At 44.0% G+C, this 20,924-nt stretch overlaps 1 protein-coding gene across 5 annotated transcripts in view; it reads left to right on the top strand.

The window, feature by feature from the left end:
- Positions 1 to 20,924, top strand: part of KSR2 (kinase suppressor of ras 2) — a 434,193-nt gene that overhangs the window by 43,456 nt on the left and 369,813 nt on the right. The gene's annotated exons all lie outside the window — the stretch shown is intronic.

Below are 20,924 nucleotides of genomic sequence, written 5' to 3'. Positions count from 1 at the left end.
TGGAAGAGATACGGTTCCTGTCTTCAAGGAATTAACTATCTCAGGAGGACATGGACTTGTAAAGAAAAAAATTTAAAGTGTGATAAGAAGTCCTTGGTTCTCCAACCAAGTTCTTGAGAGTTCTACATTCAAGAACTGTGATAAGCAGAGGAGGGAGGTCTTGCTTGGAGAATGTATTAGTCAGCTTTTGCTGCAGAAACAAACAGTCTGCAGTTTCAGTGATTACTACAACAGACACTCTCATTTCTTGCTCATTAGTCTGTGAGTCAGTACAGCAGCTGTGCTGGAAGGCTGTGGCTTGGGTTCAAGTCTGCTTCATGGGACTCTCCTTCTGGGACCCAGGTTGTATGAACAGCAGTTACCTGGGCATCTTCTCACGACAGATCACGGGGGTACAAGAGGCCGAACCAAGCTAGGTGTATGCTCAGTGTGGCAAACATCGTATCAATTCACACTCCATTGGCCAAAGCAAGTCACGTGACCAAGCCCGTCATTAATGGGGTAGGGGGATTGTTCTCCGTTTGTGTGTATAAAAGAGAGAGAGAGAGAGAGAGAGAGAGAATGTCTGCCAATCAATAATCTACCATAGAGAAGATTTAACAGAGGAGATAACCTTCAACTGGGTTTTGAAGGATGCATAGAAGTTCATCAGGCATGACTGATTCATGGAAGTGTAGAAACACATGGCATGTTAAAGACAAAGTCGTGACTACTACAACCGCTTCGTCTAGTGGGGCCTATGGGGCCTATGTGGCAGGAGTGTCGGTAGTGAATTTCAAACCTGATCAGTTATAGGAGGCAGTGTGCGCTCTGGTCTTTGTGAATGATATTCTTCCCTTTGCTAGGGACGAAGCAGCAGAAATGAGCACACAGGTGCCCACCTGTTTTCTTAGGATCACACTGTGGTGTGCTTCCCGCTCAACTCATGCCTGCCTTTTAAACTGACATTTGACGAAGAAAGATTTCCCAAAGAAACACACTTCAGAGCCTCCTTTCAAGAATCCCATGGTGCTATATAACACTGTGTCCCATAATAAGAGGATACAGGTGAAGCTTTGGCCCTGCCCGTGGCACTCAGAGCATTCCTCTAGTTGTCTCTAAGGGATCTTGTAAAATCTTGAAGCTTTTCTAAAAGCGACGGAAGTTTAAATTGTGATAACATAGAAAATACTGCCATGGCTGGGGTATGCCCTCTGAGGGCAGGAGCATTATTCAAACCTGCCTTCCTGAGCCTTTTGCAGGAATAAGTACAAAGCAACCACTGGGGAGTTGTTAAGGGTATAATAGCACTAAACTGAGGCTTTCTTGGTATAAACTTGATGTAAGGGCAAAAGAATTAGAAAAGGGGGTAACTTTCATGCCACGTGATTCGGGATTATTTAATGCCATGTGCACATTCCAGCAACAGTATTCCCTGATATTAACAGGTGCACACATACTACACTTTGGGAAATGGCATCTCAGGTAATTGTGCTGGAGGATAAAGCCAGTTAAAAAAATATAGGAGCCGGGTTTGGGGGCAGTGGAAGGGGACCTGGAGAGGCTTTGCCACTGTCCTTTTGGTAAACGAGGTCAGGTAACTTAGACCTGGTAGGAAGGAAATTTGTTTGATAAAAGACAACAGTAGGGGTAGTGATGTCCAGATCTTGTTCAGGCGGTGGAGTCCCTCTTTCTAAGTGAGATCTTACAAAGATTCGAACATAGAAAGTAGGTAAAGTACCACTACTAGGATACTGGAATCCTGCCTTTTAGGCTCTGCATGGAACCCCTGAGGGGTCCATGGAACCCAGTTTGAAAACCATGAGTAGAAGGCCGTGCTTCTTGGTCTTGGGAGTCAAAACCACGTTTGAGTCTTGATGCTGAGACTAACTTGCTTCTTGGCTTTGCACGTCATGCCCCTCCTCCACGTCTTACTTTCCTTACCTGCAAAATTGGGTTGGCTCACTTTTCGTTTCGGTATTCTAAATATCGAAGGCCACAGTGAATTAAATACTGGAATTGCACAGGACGTTTCCTTGCTCAACTGCCTCATCGCCTGAACAGCTCGAATGAATAGCCTGCAGCTTGGTGTGGAAACCCGAGTGTGACTTATTCAGAGTAGATAGCTTTTCTCCGGGTGGTGTTAGAAGGTTTGTTTGTGTATGGTAGTGTATGACTTAAGACAGTAGGATCCTCCGTTCCTGTGTGAATCAGAGCAGACATCGAAGTCTCTTTGGCCTCAGAATTCTATGAATTCTCTATTCAGATCCCAAAGATTGAGTCCTATCTTTATGTATTTGCGTCATAGTGATACTTAAGAGCTACACTGTAGACATCCTCCAGGTAGGGCAAATTTCATGAATCGTGCTTCTGTTTACGGTTCTACTACTGAGGCTGGGTGCTTGGGAATATTTTGCCTTGATGATTTCCCTTAAAGGTGAAGGTGGGTGTGTATTTCTCATTTGTTCAGATTTTAGAAGCCTTGTTTTTCTCACAAAGCTGCCTCGCTCAGAAAACCTGCCAGTGGATTCGAAAATGTAATCCAGAAGAAAGCTCAACTCGGTAAATAATGAGTCTCGCAAACAAGCGTGAACAGAGCCAAAGTTCACGAGTCTTCTAGTTATTTGTTCTCGATGTTTATTTGGAAATGTGTGTAAATGGATATACCACAAGCTCACGGAAATCTGTTCTGTGCTTCGCTTTTCCATTGATGAATTGCTTTCATTTCCACACGTAATAGAATTGAAGGTATTGAAGACACGCTGTAGATTGATTGCTGTCAGCCACTGTCTTGCAAATACCCACCCCCGATGTCTTGCTTTGTTTTTGTTTTTTTTTTCTTATTACCTTCTTCTTTCTTGGGAACTAATTGTCACTTCACTTTTACCCAACCTGAATCTTCAGTGTTTTCCGGGTCTCACCAGGAGCTTCCACCTGATTCTTTCTCTCTAGAAGACAAGTAGTATGATTATATTGAATACCTTCTCAGTAAGCCATCAGCTCCCAAAGAGGGTCAGTGAAAGGATGATTATAATGCCAGTGTTATATCGCTTTATAGGAAGACAAAAGGAAACATGCTTTTTTTTTTTTTTAATGCAGGAAAGATGTGGCTAAAATCCCCCCTCCAGATACTTCTGGAAAGCTATCACATTAATTTCTCTTCCTTTGAATTTCGTGACGAAACCTGTGAGGTCAACTTACTTTAACCTTGCCCTCTTAGAGGTGGCTGGTTTGCTTGCAGATTTTTCCATTCACTTTTTCTGATATTTTCTCTCTCTCTCTGTGTTCTGTGTTCTCTTAATCTCTAAACAGGTCAGGGCAGGAGAGCAGTTTCCATTGGGGCTGACGTCAGTCCAGCCCTGCAGATTAGTTAGCAGAGGGTGTTGGGAGAGAGGTGCAGCTGTTGTGCATTTACCTGGAGACCAGATCTCACCTGAGGTGCCTGGCGAGCGCCGTCTTGAGCTCCCAGATCTGGCACATCCAGCTTCATAGGACGGAGGACTCATTTCTTTGAATTTTAGAAATTCTGGCTAAAGAAAGCACACCTGTTCAGTCTCTGCTGCATCAGTGTGGCAGGGCTCCCCATTCTGAACAAAGACAAATCATGGTGGCTAATCTCATAGATGGAGTCAGAAAGAACCAAGCATGAATCTTGGTGTGGTCACTTCCTGTGTTAAGCTGAGCGGGTAATTTAACCTCTCTGAGCCTCAGTTTCCCTATCTGCCCAACGAGGAAAATAAAAGTACCTGCCTCATAGAATTGTGGAAGGGCAGTGGCTCTCTGAGGGAGGTCCCCGGCCAGCAGCATGAATTAGTATCAGCTGGGCACTTGTTAGAAACACAGATTTTTCAGATCCCACCCCAGACTTACTGAATCAGCAACTCTAGAGTGGGGCCCGGTGATCTGTGTATTAACCAGTCCTCCAAGGGATTTGGTCTGCCCTAACCTTTGAGAACCACTGCTGTAAGAGTCAGTGAGGTGATCGTGGACACACCCAAAGCTTATCCCTGCCCAAGGTAGAAGCTGTGTGAAGGCAAGTGATTTTTAAAAAGTTTAATTCCAGTAAAATTAACATATAGTGTTATATTAGTTTCCGGTGGGCGATACAATGATTCAATAATTCTATAAGTTGAAGGCAATTGATTTTTAAATGTGTATCATCCTGGAACAGTGCCTGGCACATTGTAGGTACTCAGTAAATATTTGTGGAATGAATGAATGAATGTTAAATATTTGTGGAATGAATAAATGAATGTTAATTATGATCATGGTCACCCTATTGCTTTTTTATTACTAATTATGACATACTATCTTCCTACTTTTTAAATCATGGGATCAGATCAGAAAAAGGGAAACTTGGTGTAATTTAATCCAAATCTCTTCAGAAAGACGAGGGTGTATGGTTTGTCCTTTGTGGTTATTTTATTTAGTATTTTCCTTTCACTATGGCTCCGTGTCTCGTCCCCAGGCATAAGGCAGCGCTGTGATTCCGACCCTTGTCACCCGGCTCTTCCGCATAATGTGTTTTTCTGCTACAAGGTGCTGTCCTTTTTGGGAGGAGAATACATTCACAGTAGTTCTCGGTTCTGCCTAATTTTCCATTACTCGTGTACCGTAGCTATGGTACGTAGCCTGTGAAGAAGCCTTTTCTCCTTCCTCCTCTGAACACCTGCCCTCCTGCATCGCTTTTGCTGCTTCTGGAGTTCTGAGCGTCCCAGAGTAAGTTGCATTGACCACTGGTGCGCACACGGTGATTTGGGGCTGCGTGTGGCATGTGAGCAAAACATTTTGCATTTTAATAGCTATGTGTTCCATTTTATTTGTTGTTAGAAAATACATAACTAGCACATCAAAATTATGGCTGCCCAGATGTAGGATAGCACTAACATGAGTCGTGATAGCAGGTGTTCATTAGCTTGAATACAAATTTGACAGACGTAAAAATCACTGATTTTATTTATTTAATTTTTTAAAGTTTATTTATCGTAGAGAGAGAGAGGGCACAAGCAGGGGAGGGCAGAGAGCGGGAGAGGGAGACACAGAATCTGAAGCAAGCTCCAGGCTCTGTGACAGCTCAGAGCCTGAAGTGGGGTTCCAATTCACAAACCGTGAGATCATGACCTAAGCTGAAATCGAACACAACCGACTGAGCCACCCAGGCACGCCGAAAATCACTGATTTTAAATAAACAGCAGTGGCTGGGGCAAAGGTCAGAAAGGTGGTAAGCAGGTAGCAAGGTTGGAAAAAACACTGGTCCAGGGCCTGGGAGCATTAATCTTTAGGGTTCAACACAGCTGGGTTTGAGTTCAGGATCTGCCATTTACCAGCTCTGTGACCTTGGCTAAGCCATTTAACATCCTTAAACAATGTTTTCTCGTTCATAAAATGTGACTAATAATTTTTCCCTCCTCCCAGTATATGGAAGCTCTGTATGTTTAGTAGAGGAAGGGGATTATGATGCCACTAGAGTCTGGTTTCTATTTTTTAAAAGACAGTCTACAGTTTTTTAAAAGATTAAAATTTTATTAAAAAAAATTTTTTAAATGTTTATTTTTGAGAGAAAGAGAGAGCACGGCAGAGAGGGACAGAGAGGGAGACAGAGTGCAAGCAGGGGAGGGGCAGAGAGAGGGAGACACAGAATCTGAAGCAGGCTCCAGGGTCTGAGCTGTCCACACAGAGCCCGACGTGGGGCTCAAACTCACGAGATGTGAGATCATGACCTGAGCCAAAGTCAGACGTTTAACCAACTGAGCCACCCAGGCACCCCTAATTTTTTTTTAAGGTTTATTTATTTATTTTGAGAGCGAGAGAGTGAGAACGAGCAGGGGAGGGGCAGAGAAAGAGGAAGAGAATCCCAAGCAGGTGCTCTGATGTCGTCGTGGGGCTTGACTTGGGGCTCAAACTCACAAACAGTGAGATCACGGCTTGAGCCGAAACCAAGAGTTGGACGCTCAACTGACTGGGCCACCCAGGTGCCACAATGAATGATATTTTCTAGTTTAAGGATGTCCCATGCAATATTTGGGACATATGCTAAAAAAAAAAAAACAAAAAACCCGATTTATTTATCCAAAACTCACATTTGACTAGATGTCCTCTATTTTGATTTGCTAAATCTGGCAACTCTGTAGTCCTACAATATTTGCCACTGTGCTTTTGGATAGAAAGCCCACTTTCCTGTACTTTAGCTATCTAAACCAGGGTCAGCTGCTGGCCAGCCTGTTTTATGACCCCAGAGAATCGTAAGATGTAAGTCAAACCCTTATTTTTAGAGGTGCTTTATTTATAAATTGTAGCCTTTCTCAACCGTGATTTTGTCCAAAGTGGTGACAAATGTAACTGAAAAGAAAACCAAAGGGAAAAGTCTTTCTAAATACGTGTTAAGTATGAAGACCAAACTCTTGCCCTTGTCAACACGGCTCGCTCTGTGCTGGCCTCTGTCCTGGGTGCTTCAAGCCTATCTGTTCATTGGGTCCTCCTCATGACAACACTGTGAAGTAGAGATGATGATCACCCTCTGTTTCTCAGCTCAGAAAAGTTAAGGCACTTGCCCAAGGTCACACAGCTCATACGTGGTAGTCAGGGTTTGAACCCAAGCGGTCTGACTGCAGAGACAGTTTTGACCTCTCCGCATTGTTCAGTATATATGTGTGATGAACTTGTAAATAAAACGTGTGGAAACTTTGGAGGAACTTTTTTTTTTTTTTAATCGGGGCTGGCTTAACAGAGACATTTTATAATGGGAATTTGTTGACCTTTATACTGAAAATCCCCTTTTTCCTTTCCTGGTACATTTCCTGGTACATTACCTTTAGCAAGTGTAGACATTTGTTACATTGCAGAATTTTCAAATTTTCAAACCAAGCTCAAAATTATGTTCATTATGTTTGCCCATTCAGTGTTTATGAAGATAGAAATTAAAAAAAATTTTTTTCAATGTTTATTTATTTTTGAGAGAGAGAAAGAGTACAAGCAGGGGAGGGGCAGAGAGAGAGGGAGACACAGAATTGGAAGCAGGCTCCAGGCTCTGAACTGTCTGCACAGAGCCCGACATGGGGCTCGAACTCACAGACAGCAAGATCATGACCTGAGCCAAAGCCGGATGCTCAACTGACTGAGCCACCCAGGCACCTGGAAGATAGAAGTCTTTGATCACAAATAACATGCTGGCCCGGGGAAAAGGTAGTTGTGACAGTTTCTCTTCGTGAGGATCAGAGCCATATCGGAAAAAGGAAAAATGTGTGCCCCTATATGCCCTTATCAAACTATCTTCCCATATCCTGAGCCAAGTGGGAGAGTTTGTAAAAGCTCTGCATTGTCCAGTCTGTTTGCAGGCCATCATCAACCCTCATTAACCAGCCCGCTGGGGGACGTGATGACCCTGTGGGTGTAGGAACTGCGGGCTGACCAGGAGGGACAATTCCTATTGCACAGTGACACAGGGTCTCGAAATGAACAATCAACCCCAGCTTGTTGTTTTTGTTTTTTTTTTAATTTTCAACCACAGCTTGTTTTTTTTTTTTTTTTTGTTTTTTGTTTGAGTATTTTGTTTACCATGAATTTTTTTCACATTGATTTTGGAAAGCATTGCATTAAAATACCGTAATTTTATTTATGTTATGTTTTTGTATATATTTATTATTGCATTGAATATTTAATGTGTATTTTATTTATATTTTGTTACTTATCTATTCTAGTCCTAAATTTTTTGGCACCCCTTAAACTTTGCACCCAAGGTAACTGCCTCACTTACCTTACCCCAGCCCTGGTCCCCCCACGTAGCGACCCCCCCCCCCCCCCACGTGCTCTCTTCTTGAACATTTGTCACAATCATAATCTCCTCAGAAGCTGACTTTTTTGGAAGAGCCCTTCATGTTTCTGAATTTATTATGCCAATAGGTTCTTTGCTGGGAAAGATGAAACCACCTTTTGGTCTCAGTGATTTGATGTGTTGCCATGCTGTTCTAAGCACTTTGAAGAGAAAAGGTGCCTTTGCCAGAATCACTGGTGGTTTGGAGGCATGTGAATTTGTGGTGTCACATCAGGCATCCGTGCAGCTCAGAGCTCATCCTCCTCTCACTCTGGCCCGTCACATTTGCTTTTCACAGTTAATAGTAGGGTCTAGTACCAGTTGACTGAACACCTTATCAGTGTTGGGTGCGTTCTTAAATATGGGTTTCAGTCTTGATGCCGATGTTCTAATGATATGAAAGATAATAAAATGCAGTGGGTTACAGGGGTGCCTGGGTGGCTCAGTTGGTTAAATGTCTGACTTTGGCTCAGGTCACGATCTCATAGTTCGTGGGTTTGAGCCCTGTGGTGGGTTCTGTGCTGACAGCTCGGAGTCTGGAGCAGAATCTGCTTTGGATTCTGTGACTCCTTGTCTCCCCTCCCCTGCTCATGCTCTGGCTCTCTCTGTCTCAAAAATAAATAAACATTAAAAAAAAGAAAGCAGTGGGTTACAAGTTGTAGGTTGGGCTTGCCTATCTGTGATATCTCAAAAACCCAATCAATAATAATGAAAATAACCAGCTTGTTATACCTACAGTGAAGAGGAAACATACATGTATATAAACTCCCTAGCACCGTGCCTGGTGCGTGCTGAGTTTTCAATAATGGTAGTCACTATTATTTTGAATTTTATATGTATTTTCTGTTTTTCTCACCTTTTTTTGATGCATCCATTAAATGTTCTTTGAGTACCCACCGTGTGTCAAAGACTAATTATAGCACCTTGCCTACAGGCAGAGTCTCTTTCATAGAGGGTCTGTTCTTAATGGGTATGTCTTTTTAGTACTACGTTTCTTACTCGTTGTGTTCCAGAAAAATATACACCCAAATTTAGGTATTGAATAAGAACTAATAAGCCTCTGTATTGGATATTAGGTAAGAGTCAGTAAACCTCTGAATAAGTAGTGAAGGACTTTCGTATTACTTTTATATTGCTGCCTACAAATTGTCACAAACTTAGTGGCTTCTAAGTTCTGTGCTCAGAATCTCGCGGGGCTGCAGTTACGGTGTTGACTGGCTGCATTCTCCTCTGAAGGTTGGACTGGAGAAGAATCTGGTCCCGAGCTCATTCACATTGTTGGCAGAATGGATTGCCTTGCATCTTTGGGATGGAGGGCCCCACCTTCTTGCTGACTGTTGCCTGAAGGCCACCCTCACATCCTAGAAGTTGCTCATTGTTCCCTGACCATATGGCTATCTCTGTAGGCAGTTTACACTATGGCTATTTGCTTCTTCAAGACCAGCAGGGAAGCCTTTCTCTCCAATCTGCTAAGATGCAGTTTTATATAATGAGTCCTAATTATGGCAATGACATTCCATCACTTTTGCCCTATTCTTTTGATTAGAAAGCAAGTCATGGTGTTCTGCCACCATGTCAACCCATGAAGGGCAAGGCTTGTACAAGATCATAACAGATCATGAGGCCACCTTAGAATTCTGCTTACCATGGCCTCCTTGGAGAAAACACTTTGATGTTAGTGTGTTGGCTTTCTTTAACCTCTCATAAGACTTTATTTACAATTTATTTTGTGATTGTGTCTCAAAGGGGTGGGGAGTTGATGGAAGTGTAGCCTTGGGATAAGTAGAGATTTGTGTTTTTATCACATGCTGAGTGTTCATGATACACCAATCGCATTCGTGAAATTGTTGAGATAGTCTGTGCTTGTAAGATGCTGGGGATCAATAGTTTCGAGGTCCTGTAAAAGGGAAGGACTTTTTTTTTTAAGTTTTAATTTAAATTCCAGTTAGTTAACCTACAGTGTAATATTAGTTTCAGGTATGCAATATAGTGATTCAGCACTTCTGTCACACCCAGTGCTCATCACGACAGGTGCACTCCTTAATCCCCATCACCTATTTCCCCCGTACCCCCAACCACCTCCCTTGTAACCATCAGTTTATTCTCTGTAGTTAAGAGTCTGTTTCTTGGTTTGCCCCACTGTCTCTCTTTTTCCCCCCTTTGCTCATTTGTTTTGTTTCTTAAATTCCACATATGAGTGTAATCATATGGTATTTGTCTTTCTCTGACTGACTGACTGCGCTTAGCATTATACTCTTTAGTTCCATCCATGTCATTGCAAATGGCAAGGTTTCATTATTTCTTATGGCTGAGTAATATTCCATTGTGAATATATATCTTCTTTATCCATCCCTCTATTGATGGACACTTGGGCTGCTTCCATAGTTTGGCTACTGTAAATAATGCTGCTATAAACATAGAGGTGCATGTATCCCTTTGAATTCATGTTTTGGATTCTTTGGGTAAATACCCAGTAGTGCATTTGCTGGATGGTAGAGTAGTTCTGTTCTTAGCTTTCTGAGGAACCTGAAAGGAAGGACTTTTAACAAGAGTTTACATAGCCTGGGGTCATCTGATCCTGCTTTCTGCCTCCTAGCAGGGATTTACTTTAGATGGAACTTACCCTTCCCAAACAAAAAGAATCCAGGAGACCAAACAGCCCCTTAAAAACCGCCTACTGTTTTCTTCAAGAAAGGGGAAAAAGAAAAGCTTCACTAACCCCTTCTCGAGCTGGAGGACTTTTGAAGTGTGATTGCATTTGGCTCTCTGCTAAGACAGTTGTGGAGAGGTGGGAGTTTGGCCATCATTGTCTGTGTTCACAATCCGTCACCCTTTTGAAGTGCATTTGAGTCTCCCAACCCTCAAGATGCGGGTGGGGGTGTGGGGGAACAGGTTGGAAGCGGCTGATGTGCAGAAGGGAGGATCCGCAGGAAGCGACCCGGGAGAGGTGTCAGGTTGCTGAGTGGAGTGTAATATATGAGTGTTTGCAAGCGTGAGCGCGCGCACACACACACACACACACGCACACACACACACACACACACACACACACACACGGTGTGCACAACAGACTGCCAACCTTTTTGTGTGGGTGGACATATTCTCAAGCCAACTGAAACTTCTGCGGGGGTGTTTTCATAGGAGACTGCAAAATAAAACAGTATTCCCAACAATTTGGGGACTTGAGCCCATTATATTTGTAGGGCATCTGCTTGGTGGTTTCTGCTGCATTAATGATCTGGCATCACTGGGTATCTTTGCACTGCACAAAGCTAGCACCCAAGTCACCTAGCTCATGTTAAAAAAAAATAGGAAAATTACCAACCGAGTGCTTATTTTTGTACCAAAGGGGATTTCCACGGGGGGAGAATTTTCCTCCCCTCTGAAGGCCGTTCTACCTCAAAGGCATGTCTGTTCAGCCAGGTAATGGGGACGACATGAAGACAGAAGGAAACCAGAATGCAGCCCCTTGTATGGGACTCACAGGAGGTGCCAGCAAGGCTTTGATTGTATTTTTGGACACTGCAAAGCTGGTGTGGTTTCCTAGTCAACCTTTCATGCCACCTGATAATGGAAACTGCTGGACAGACTGGAGTGCTTTCTTTTTCTCCTAAAAGAAGCCGAGATCTCAGACTTGCTGGGTCAGGGAGAGCAACCTCCTCACCTTTCTTCTGCACAGCATGCTGAGTGCCAGAGCTATTCTTAGTTCATGTGTATTTCCTTGGCACCCATACCTTGGTATTTTTTTTTTTCCTCCAGATCGTTCCTGCTGTGCATCATGTGGCTTGAAACTGGCATTTGCCACAGCTCGGGAGGTAGATACTAATGAGGCATTAATTCCCGATAACGAAAGCGTGGGTGCTGGATGCCTTCCGAGCTGAGCACCAATCTCTGTTGACCTGGGCAAAGAGGAACAGGGCAGAGGGGAGGAAACCACTCCCCTGTGGCACCTCATGGTTCTCTGGGGGAAGTGTCTCAGCCCTGCTTGGCACTGCACCTGCCTTGTCAAGCTCTCTGCGTCTGAACCCTAGCAGATCCTTGACCTTGCTGACAGGAAGCCAGCTACCAGAGTACCCATTTTGTAGAGATGGAGACCGAATTCCTTGGCTGTGTGTTTGAATCACACCTGAGCTTTGTTTTAATTGAGGTATAATTTGGGACACCTGGGTGGCTCAGTGGGTTAAGTGTCTCTTTCTCTTTTTTTTTTTTTTTTTAAGTGTATTTATCTTGAAAGAGAGAGAGAGAGAGAAAGAGAGAGAGGGAGAGGGAGAGAGAGAATCCCAAGCAGGCTCTTTGCTGTCAACATGGAGCCTGACTCAGGGCTCTGACCCATGAACTGTGAGATCATGACCTGAGCCGTGATCAGGAGTTGGTTGCTTAACCCACTGAGCCACTGAGGCACCCCTCAGTGTCTGACTCTTGATCTCAGCTCAGGTCTTGATCTCGAGGTCATGAGTTCGAGCCCTGCGTTGGGCTCCACACTGGGTGTCGCGCCTACTTTAAGAAAAAATAAGTCGAGGTATAGTTTACATCCTATAAAATCCCCCCTTTAAAAGTGTACAGTTCAATGGTTTTAGTATATTCACAGGGTTGTATAACCATCACCGCTATCCAATTCCAGAACTTCCCTCACCCCAGAAGAAACACGCTGCCCATTGGCAGTCGCTCCCCTACCTCCCTCTCACCAGCCCTTGGCAGCCACTAATCAGCTTTCTGGCCCTCTCTATTTGCCTATTCTGGATGTCTCATAAAATGGAATCATATAGTATGTGGCTTTTTGCCTCTGACTCCTCTCACTTGGCATGACATTTTCAAGGTTCATCCATGTGGTAGCACGTATCAGTGCTTCAGTCCTATTTCATGAGCAAATAATACTCCATTGTATGGATGTGCACATTTCATTCATACATTTCGCGGTGGACGGACATTTTGGCTCTTTCTGCTTTTTGGTGATTGCGAATAGTGCTGCTGTCTGTGTTCATTTGTGTATTAGTTTCTGTATGCACGTGCGTTTTCAATTTTCTTAGCATATACCTACGAGTGGCGTTTCTGGGTTGTGCGGTAACTCTATGTTTAGCTTTGGAGGGACTGCCAAGCTGTGTTCTGCCGTGGCTGGTGCCCTATTACTTTCCCGCCAGGAGGGTACGAGGGTTCCAGTTCACCACGTCCTTGCCAGAACTTGTTACTGTCTCTCTTTTTGATTATAGACAACCTAGTGGGTGTGAGGTAGTTTGGAGAACTTTTTAAAAATACCACCACCTCTCTACTTCTGATTAACTGGTTTGGGGATAGGTTGTAGGCATTGCTTTTGTTATTACTATATTTTTAATTCCCCTGGTTGAGTCTTATGTACAGCCAGGTCTGAGAACCACTGGGCCGATGAGATAGTTAGTAGGCCTCTACCCAGGGCTGGGACTAGGCACCACCCTTGGGTGCAAAGTGTAAGGGGCAGAGGGAAAAAAAAAAAAAGTGAGTGATCAAGGCATATCCTTTTTTAATGCAATATTTAAAAATCAAAATTGGGGCGTCTGGGTAGCTGACTCGGTTAAGCGTCCAACTGTTGATTTTGGCTCAGGTCACGATCTCACAGATGTGAGATCGAGCCCTGCATCGGGCTGCGTGCTGGGCACGGAGCCTGCTTAAGATTCTCTCTCTCTCTGCCCCTCCCTCGCTTGTGCTTGTTGTCTCAAAATTTTTTTTAAAAAATTATTGCAAGAAGTCATGATAAATAAGATAACATTTTCTATAAAGACAGTCACGACCCAGCATTTGTATGATTTAATGTCTCTCTCCTTACCCTAGATCGGGCACAGTTTGATCCTGCCTTTATTTAAAATTGTGAAAGTTTGTTCTCCATAGATTTTTGGGGGGAGTATTAATTAAAAAAGTTTTTTTAATGTTTCTTTATTTTTGAGAGAGAGAGAGAGAGAGAGAGAGAGAGAGTGTGTGTGTGTGGGGGGGGAGGGGCAGAGAGAGAGAAACACAGAATCCAAAGCAGCTCCAGGCTGTGAGCTGTCACAGGGCTCGAACCCATGAACCGTGAGATCATGACCTGAGCCAAAGCAGGACACTTAACCGACTGAGCCACCCAGGCGCCCCAGAGGGGAATATTAATTTTGATTTACAAAATTAATTGCATTAAAATAGAATTCATCTTGATTATTGGTTGATTTTGTGTGTGTGTGTGTGTGTGTGCTTCGTTCAGTTTTGCACCTGGGGGTGAATTCCTCATTGTTGTCACCTCTTCTACTGGCCTTGCCTTTTCCTGCTTCCAGATACTTAATTAAACACCCACTATGGTTTGGGTACTTTTAGTTATTGTTTGTGATCTCATTGTATTACACCTAATTCTTGTAACAATCCATTTGAATGTAGATGGTAGAATTCTCAGTTTATAGGTGAAGATACAAGGTTCAGAGACACCATGTGACATAACCCAGATCACTCGGCTAGTATGTGGTGAACCTAGATTTGGACCCAGATTTTGAGCCCAGAGATGATGCTTTTCGCACATTATGGGACATGTTCAAGTTCACAAGCCTCAACCAACCCTTCCAAAGGACAAAGATGAGAACACTGAGCCTGAGTCCCTAATTCATTGGACACTTGCTCACTATTTTTGAAAAGGCTTTTTGGTTGACATAGAATCTCATTCCAGTTTTTCCTTGAATTTCATTAGCAATTCATTGACTTGGCTCAGCAAATAATTATTGAGCCCAGCTGTGTGTCCTGTCTTATGTTGATTCTGGGGCAGGGACCAGATAGCCACAGTCCTGCATGTGGAGTAGAGATGTAGTACTATTCGTTAAAATTCACTTTATAAGCAACTTCTCATGAAATTGATTTTTTTTTTTTTTGTATGTAGAGCAGGGGTCCCCAAACTCCTCTTCTTTTTTTTTTTTTTTTTTAGTTTATTTTTTTATTTTGAGAGAGAGAGAGTGTGCACGAGCCGGAGAGGGGCAGAGAGAGGGAGGGAGAGAGAATCCCAAGCAGGCTCTGCACTGTTAGTGTGGAGCCCAACACAGGGCTCGATCTCGTGAACTGTGAGATCATGACCTGAGCTAGAGTCAAGAGTTGGATGTTTGACTGAGCTATCTGGGCGACCCCCTCGCAAACTTTTCTATAAAAAACCAGGTAGTAAATATTTTGAGCTTACCAGGTAATGCAGTCTCTTATAGCTACTCAACTCTGCAGTTGTAGCACAAAAGCAGCCATAGACAGTATGTAAACTAATAGGTGTGCCTGTGTTCCAATAAAACTTTATTTGTAAAAACAGGCTGAGGTCTGAGTTTGGCTTTTGGGCAGTAGTTTGCTATCTGTAGAGGAAGATGTACCTTTGAATAGAAGCTAGTGTGGGAGAAAATGCTTGGAAGAGCCTGAAATTGGCCGATGAAGAAGACAGAATCTTGAAAGACAGGAAACAAGATAGGAAGAAATGGGAGAAGTGGGAATATTGTGTTGTGAGAGTCCTCAGTCTGGGAGGCATGCGGAGGAATGAGAAATCAAAAAAAAAAACCCAGCCAATTAAAAAAAAAATTTGGGGGGGGGGTTGCTTTTAATTTATTCTTGAATTTTAAATAGGAAAAAAAAAAAACCTGAGTTAGAACAGATATGTTTAAAAGGACATATAGGCTGCTACTTTTCCCCCTTTGACTCTCATCTTCCTTTTTTAATTATTATTTTTAAATTTCACTGTGGTGAGAACATTTGACATGAGATCCACCCTTTTAACAGATATTAAGGGCACAACACAGTGCTGTTAGATATCTGTAGGCACAAGGGTGTGCGTCAGATTCTGGGATGTATTCATTTTGCATAACTGAAATCTTATGCCTGTTGATTAGCAACTTCTCATTTCCTCATTCCCCCCGACCAATGTTTTAAAGATCGCTTTTGAACAAGACATTGCTAATTTAAGAAGTGAGCTCTAGTGATTGAGACCGTAGGGCTGAGAATGTAGGAATCTCCCGTTCCCCTGCTCCGCACACTTCTCGTGTGACTTTTGAACGATTTTGCTTTTCTCAAGTGAGAGATGACCGTGCTGAACCACGTAGCAAGGTGACCCAGTGGTAATTCCTCATCAACAAGGGAATCCAGTAGCCCTTCGAGGTAGAAGTTGGGATGTTGCAATATTCCACTTTGAGACCTCCTTTTCCCATCTGTTGGAACTCAAGTCTCCTGGCTCCCGGTCCAGCATTATTTCCATTACACCATTCAAGTGTGATGCAAGGTTTGGCAGAAAAATGTCCCAGGGTGGATCCAAGTGGGAAGAGGAAAAAAAAAAAAACACAACTATGGTTTATGGGTATATACACAACTTCAAATGCAGTGAAATGGATCTGAATGAAGCATGAGGGGGCGGGGTCTCCATATAAAGTAAATCAGTGAAACCATGGATAAAATATTTTTTATATAAAAAGTTTCTAGAACCTGCAAAGGGCTTTAACACAGAGAGGACCTTTTTAAATGGTGATCTTACTTGAAAATACTAGATTTATAAGCACTGTTTCCAGGAGAATTAACTCTGTTGTGGAATTCTGAAGTCGAGCTCCTTAGCCTGAAACTTACAAGTTCCGTTGACAGGGGATGATCATGGTTGGAGGAAACACATGGCAAAGGTACCATTCTGGGCTCCTAGGACACTTGGCTGAACACTGAAGCCTGTGGGCACCCAAAATGGCTGCACGTTGTACCGATCTGAGTTTGAATACTGGTTCTGCCAGTAACAGCTGGAGTGACTTTGGACAACACTTGTCCCCCTTTGAAGGCTTAGGGACTTGCATCTCTAAGGCAGGATAGGAAGGACAGTGCCAATGCCTCACAACAGACTGTTGTGAGGATAACCCAAGACCTTGTTTCTCACACTGTAGTCCCTGGACCGGGAGCATCAGCATCACCTGGGAACTTGTCAGGAATGCAAAGTTGGGCATCTCCCCAGACCTGCTGAATGACAATTCTGGGGCTGAGGTCGGCAATCTAGTTTTTTTTATTATTTTATTTGAGAGAGAGAGAGAGAGGAGGGGAAGAGAGAGAGAGAGAGAGAGAGAGAGAGAGCCAGAGAATCTTAAGCAGGCTCCATACTCAGCATGGAGCCTGATGCAGGGTTGGATCCCACAACCCTGGGATCATGACCTGAGCTGAAATCAAGAGTAGCTCAACTGACTGAACCACCCAGACACCCCAGTTTTTTGTTTTTTTTTTTTGAGGGAAAAGATTTTTTTTTAATTTAAGTATAGTTGACACACAATGTTACATTAGCTTCATAGTGTACAACATAGTGATTGGACAGGTGCATCACATGTGTGTCACCAGCTGTCACCACATGACACTATTAAAATACCATTGACTATATTCTCTATGCTGTACCTCTCATCCCCGTGATGTGTTCATTCCATGGCTGAAAGTCTGTGTCTCCCACTCCCGTTCCCCATGTTGTCTGTGCCCCCACCTCCACAATCTATATCTTACCAGGCCCTCCAGGGGATTCTAATACACGCTCCAGTTGGAGAACCATTGGCCTAGGAGTGGACTTCTCACCTCAACACCATGGATATTTGGGGCTGGGTAATTCTTTGTTGCAAGGGAGGAGATGCCGTCCTGTGAGCAGCGTGTCGGGCCTCTACTCACCAGATGCCAGTAACAACCTCTCCCCACCAAGCTGTGACAACCAAAAATGTCTCCAGACATGGCCCATTGTCTCCTGGGGACCCAAATCACCCCTAGTCGAGAGCCACCAGTTTAGGATAAAGTGAGTTCCTGGCCTCCGGGAGGCTCAAAGCATTAATTATCTTTACTTTCTTTGGCAGTTTGGCCATTTGAATCATGATAGGAAAAAAAGAAAAAAAAAAAAAAGAGGCGAGATGCCAGCCTTCCTACTTCTGTGTGCGTGCTGACACGGTGGCCTGATGTCTCATTTAAAAATAGTCACACCCTTTAAACTTTCTAACAACATTTTCCTCTGGGTTGAAGCTAACCACGGAAAATCTCAGCCCTGGGGACTCGTGTTAATTCTCCCCGAAGAGCTAAGTAGCTGCGCGTGGGGATTTTGGTGGAAAGTTTTAGGCCTCCGTGACCACAGGGCTTGCTGCCCAGATGCGCGGGCACACGGTCCATCCACTTCACCTTGGGCTCCTCTCCCGTGGAAACCACACAGCTGGTGCCCTCCACAGCCGGCTGCCTCACCTCACTAATAGTAACCAGGAGAGATCCGTCTTCCTGTGCCGGTGAACTGTCTCTCGTGCCTGGATTCTCCTTCCACACGAGACCCGGGTTTGAACAGGCATCTGAGGCTGGGAAAGGAGGCAGTGTCCCCGTGGCTTGCCTTGGAGTTGGATGAGCCGGGTTCTGCTTCTTCCTCTGCTGCCCAAGTTGTGCAGGAGATGCCGGCCAAGTCTTTGTGCTTCTGTGTCTACATCTGCAAAATGGGCACTGTGACATATCTTTTTTTTTTTTTTTTTTTATGGCAAACTATTCTGTTACATACAGTAGCATAAAATTTGCCATTTTAACCATCTTAAGTGCACGGTCCTGTGGCCTTAAGTAGGTTCACAGTGTTGCGCAGCGATCACCATCCTCCATCTCTAGAACTTTTGCAACATCCTGATCTGAAACTCTGCACCCGACCAACAATCACTCTCCGTCAGCTCAGGCTGCCTTAAAATACCACAGGCTGGGGGTGGGAGGGGTTCAAGCAACAGAAACTTATTCTGTCACGGTTCTGGAGACTGGAAATCTGAGATCAGGGAGCCAGCAGGGCAGGGTTCTGGTGAGAGCCCTCTTCCTGGCTTGCAGAGAATCCCAAGCAGGCTCTTCACTGTCTGCACAGAGCCTGATGCGGGGCTGATCCCACAGACCGTGAGATCATGACCTGAGCCGAAATCAAGAGTCGGATACTCGTCCGACTGAGCCACCCAGGCACGCCTCCTGCTTTAGTTTTATTGAGATAGAATTGACACACAGACTGTATAAATTTAATCTGTACAGCATAATGACTTGTACACAATAAGTTAACATCCATCATCTCATGTAGATACAACAAACAAAAGAAGAAAATGGTTTTTCTTTGTGATAAGAGCATGTAGGGTTTCCTTCCCGACTCCCCCTTGCCCTTAACCTCTGGTGACCACAAATCAGATCTTTTTTTCTATGAGTTTTGTTTTGTTTTAAGATTCCATGTATAGGGACGCCTGGGTGGCTCAGTGGGTTAAGTGTCTGACTTCGGCTCCGATCATGATCTTGCGGTTCATGGGTTCGAGTCCCGTGTCTGGCTCTGTGCTAACAACTCGGACCTTGGAGCCTATTTCGGATTCTGTGTCTCCCTCTTCTCTCTGCCCTCCCCAGCTCACACTCTGTCTCTGTCTCAAAAATAAATAAACATTAAAAAAAAAGATTCCACATATGAGATCATATAGTATTTGACTTATTTCACTTAGTATAACACCCTCGAGATCCATCCATGTTGTTGCAAATGGCAGGGTTTCCTTCTTTTTTATGGCTGAATCATATTCCATTTATCCTTATAAGGATGCTTATATCCTTATGTCCTTATGCTGATCCCATCATGGAGGCCTGGCTCTTGTGACCTCATCTGAATCTAATTACTTCCCAAAGGGCCGCCCTCCAAATAGCATCACACTGAGGATTAGGGCATCAACATATGAATTTAGGGGAGATATAGGCTGTCCATAATACTCCCTACCCCCACCCTCCCCTGGCACTCTCTAAACTACTTTCTGCCTCTGGGAATTTGACTACTCTAGGTACCTTATATTAAGTGGAATCATACAATATCTGTCCTTTTGGGGAACGTAATTTTGATATGGTGGAAGCTTTTATTTGTAGTATTTGACTCCCTTTGAGTCTTCCCAGGAACCTCCAGGGCTGAGTCTGGCCTGCGGAAAGTTTGGAAGTGATGCGCCCTGGGGAAAAGCCAAAGGTCACATATCTGAATGAAAACTGAAAAAGAGAAAAACAATGTTGGTGTTTTATAATCATCCTCAATAGGGGTTTAGGCCAGAAGTTCTTTGGGGCTGGAACGAGGCTGCAAATGATTTGAAATTTGGTCCCAAAGATTCAGCCTTCCTTGAGTCAAGCGCTGAGTGGGGCAGACAGTCTTGCTTGCTTTTCCAAAGCCATGTACCTTCCTTCTTGCTTCCCGAATCCTAATCTGATTTTGTTCCTGCTGTCTGAGTAGCATGCCCTAAAACAGCTCACTCAGGAATGGTCTAAGCCAATGATGTCTTCCTTGCAGTCATTGGTTGACCATCTGATGCACAACCAATAGAAATAAAAGGTTGTGTGTTTCCGTGGTCTTGAGGCAGCTTTTTTGATGACATCTCCTCTTCTTTTTTTTTTTTTTAAGTTTACTTATTTTGATGGGGCACCTGGGTGGCTCAGTTGGTTGAGCATCCAACTTCGGCTCAGGTCATGATCTCACAGTTCGTGGGTTCGAGCCCCACGTCAGGCTCTGTGCTGACAGCGCAGAGCCTGGAGCCTGATTCTGATTCTTTCTCTCCCTCTCTCTCTTCCCCTCCCCTGCTTGCATCTGCCTCTGTCTCTCAAAAATAAACATTAAAAAAATTAAAGTTTGTTTTTGAGAGGGGGGAAGAGAGAGAGCCCGAGTAGGGGAGGGGCAGAGAGAGAGGGAGAGAGAATCTCAAGCAGGTTCGAAGCTGTCAGTGCAGTGCCTGATGTGGGGCTCAAACTCACGAACCATGAAATCGTGACCTGAGCTGCCGAAATCCAGAGTCATATGCTTAACCGACCGAGCCAGACATCTCTTCCAATTATCACCTTTTGGTGGAAACCAAATATGTGGGCCTGGCTGGCCATCAGGATTCTGGGATGACTCCTTCCACCCACCAATTCCAAGGTATGGAATTTCAGAAATTTCCCTTTGAGAAGACCATTGTTAGTTCTGGCGGTAGCTGGCATCGTCGAGGGTTTTGCTTCTCTGATACAGAGCTGAAAATGTCCGTTCCAGGTGAACATGCATTCGTTAATGAATGTTGTGCAGAGGCCTTGCTAGAGACAGGATTTCTCCTCCTCCTTGGTCTCATGCCTTCTTTGCTTCTCTCTTTTGTCGTGTTGTTCTGCTGTGGGATTGGGGATTGGGCCGAGGTGTAATCTCTTGGAA

The sequence above is a fragment of the Panthera leo genome, chromosome D3 (assembly GCF_018350215.1).
Source record: "Panthera leo isolate Ple1 chromosome D3, P.leo_Ple1_pat1.1, whole genome shotgun sequence".
Lineage (NCBI taxonomy): Eukaryota > Metazoa > Chordata > Mammalia > Carnivora > Felidae > Panthera > Panthera leo.
The sequence above is the reverse complement of the archived record's forward strand: the minus strand, read 5'-3'. Positions and strand labels throughout refer to the sequence as shown.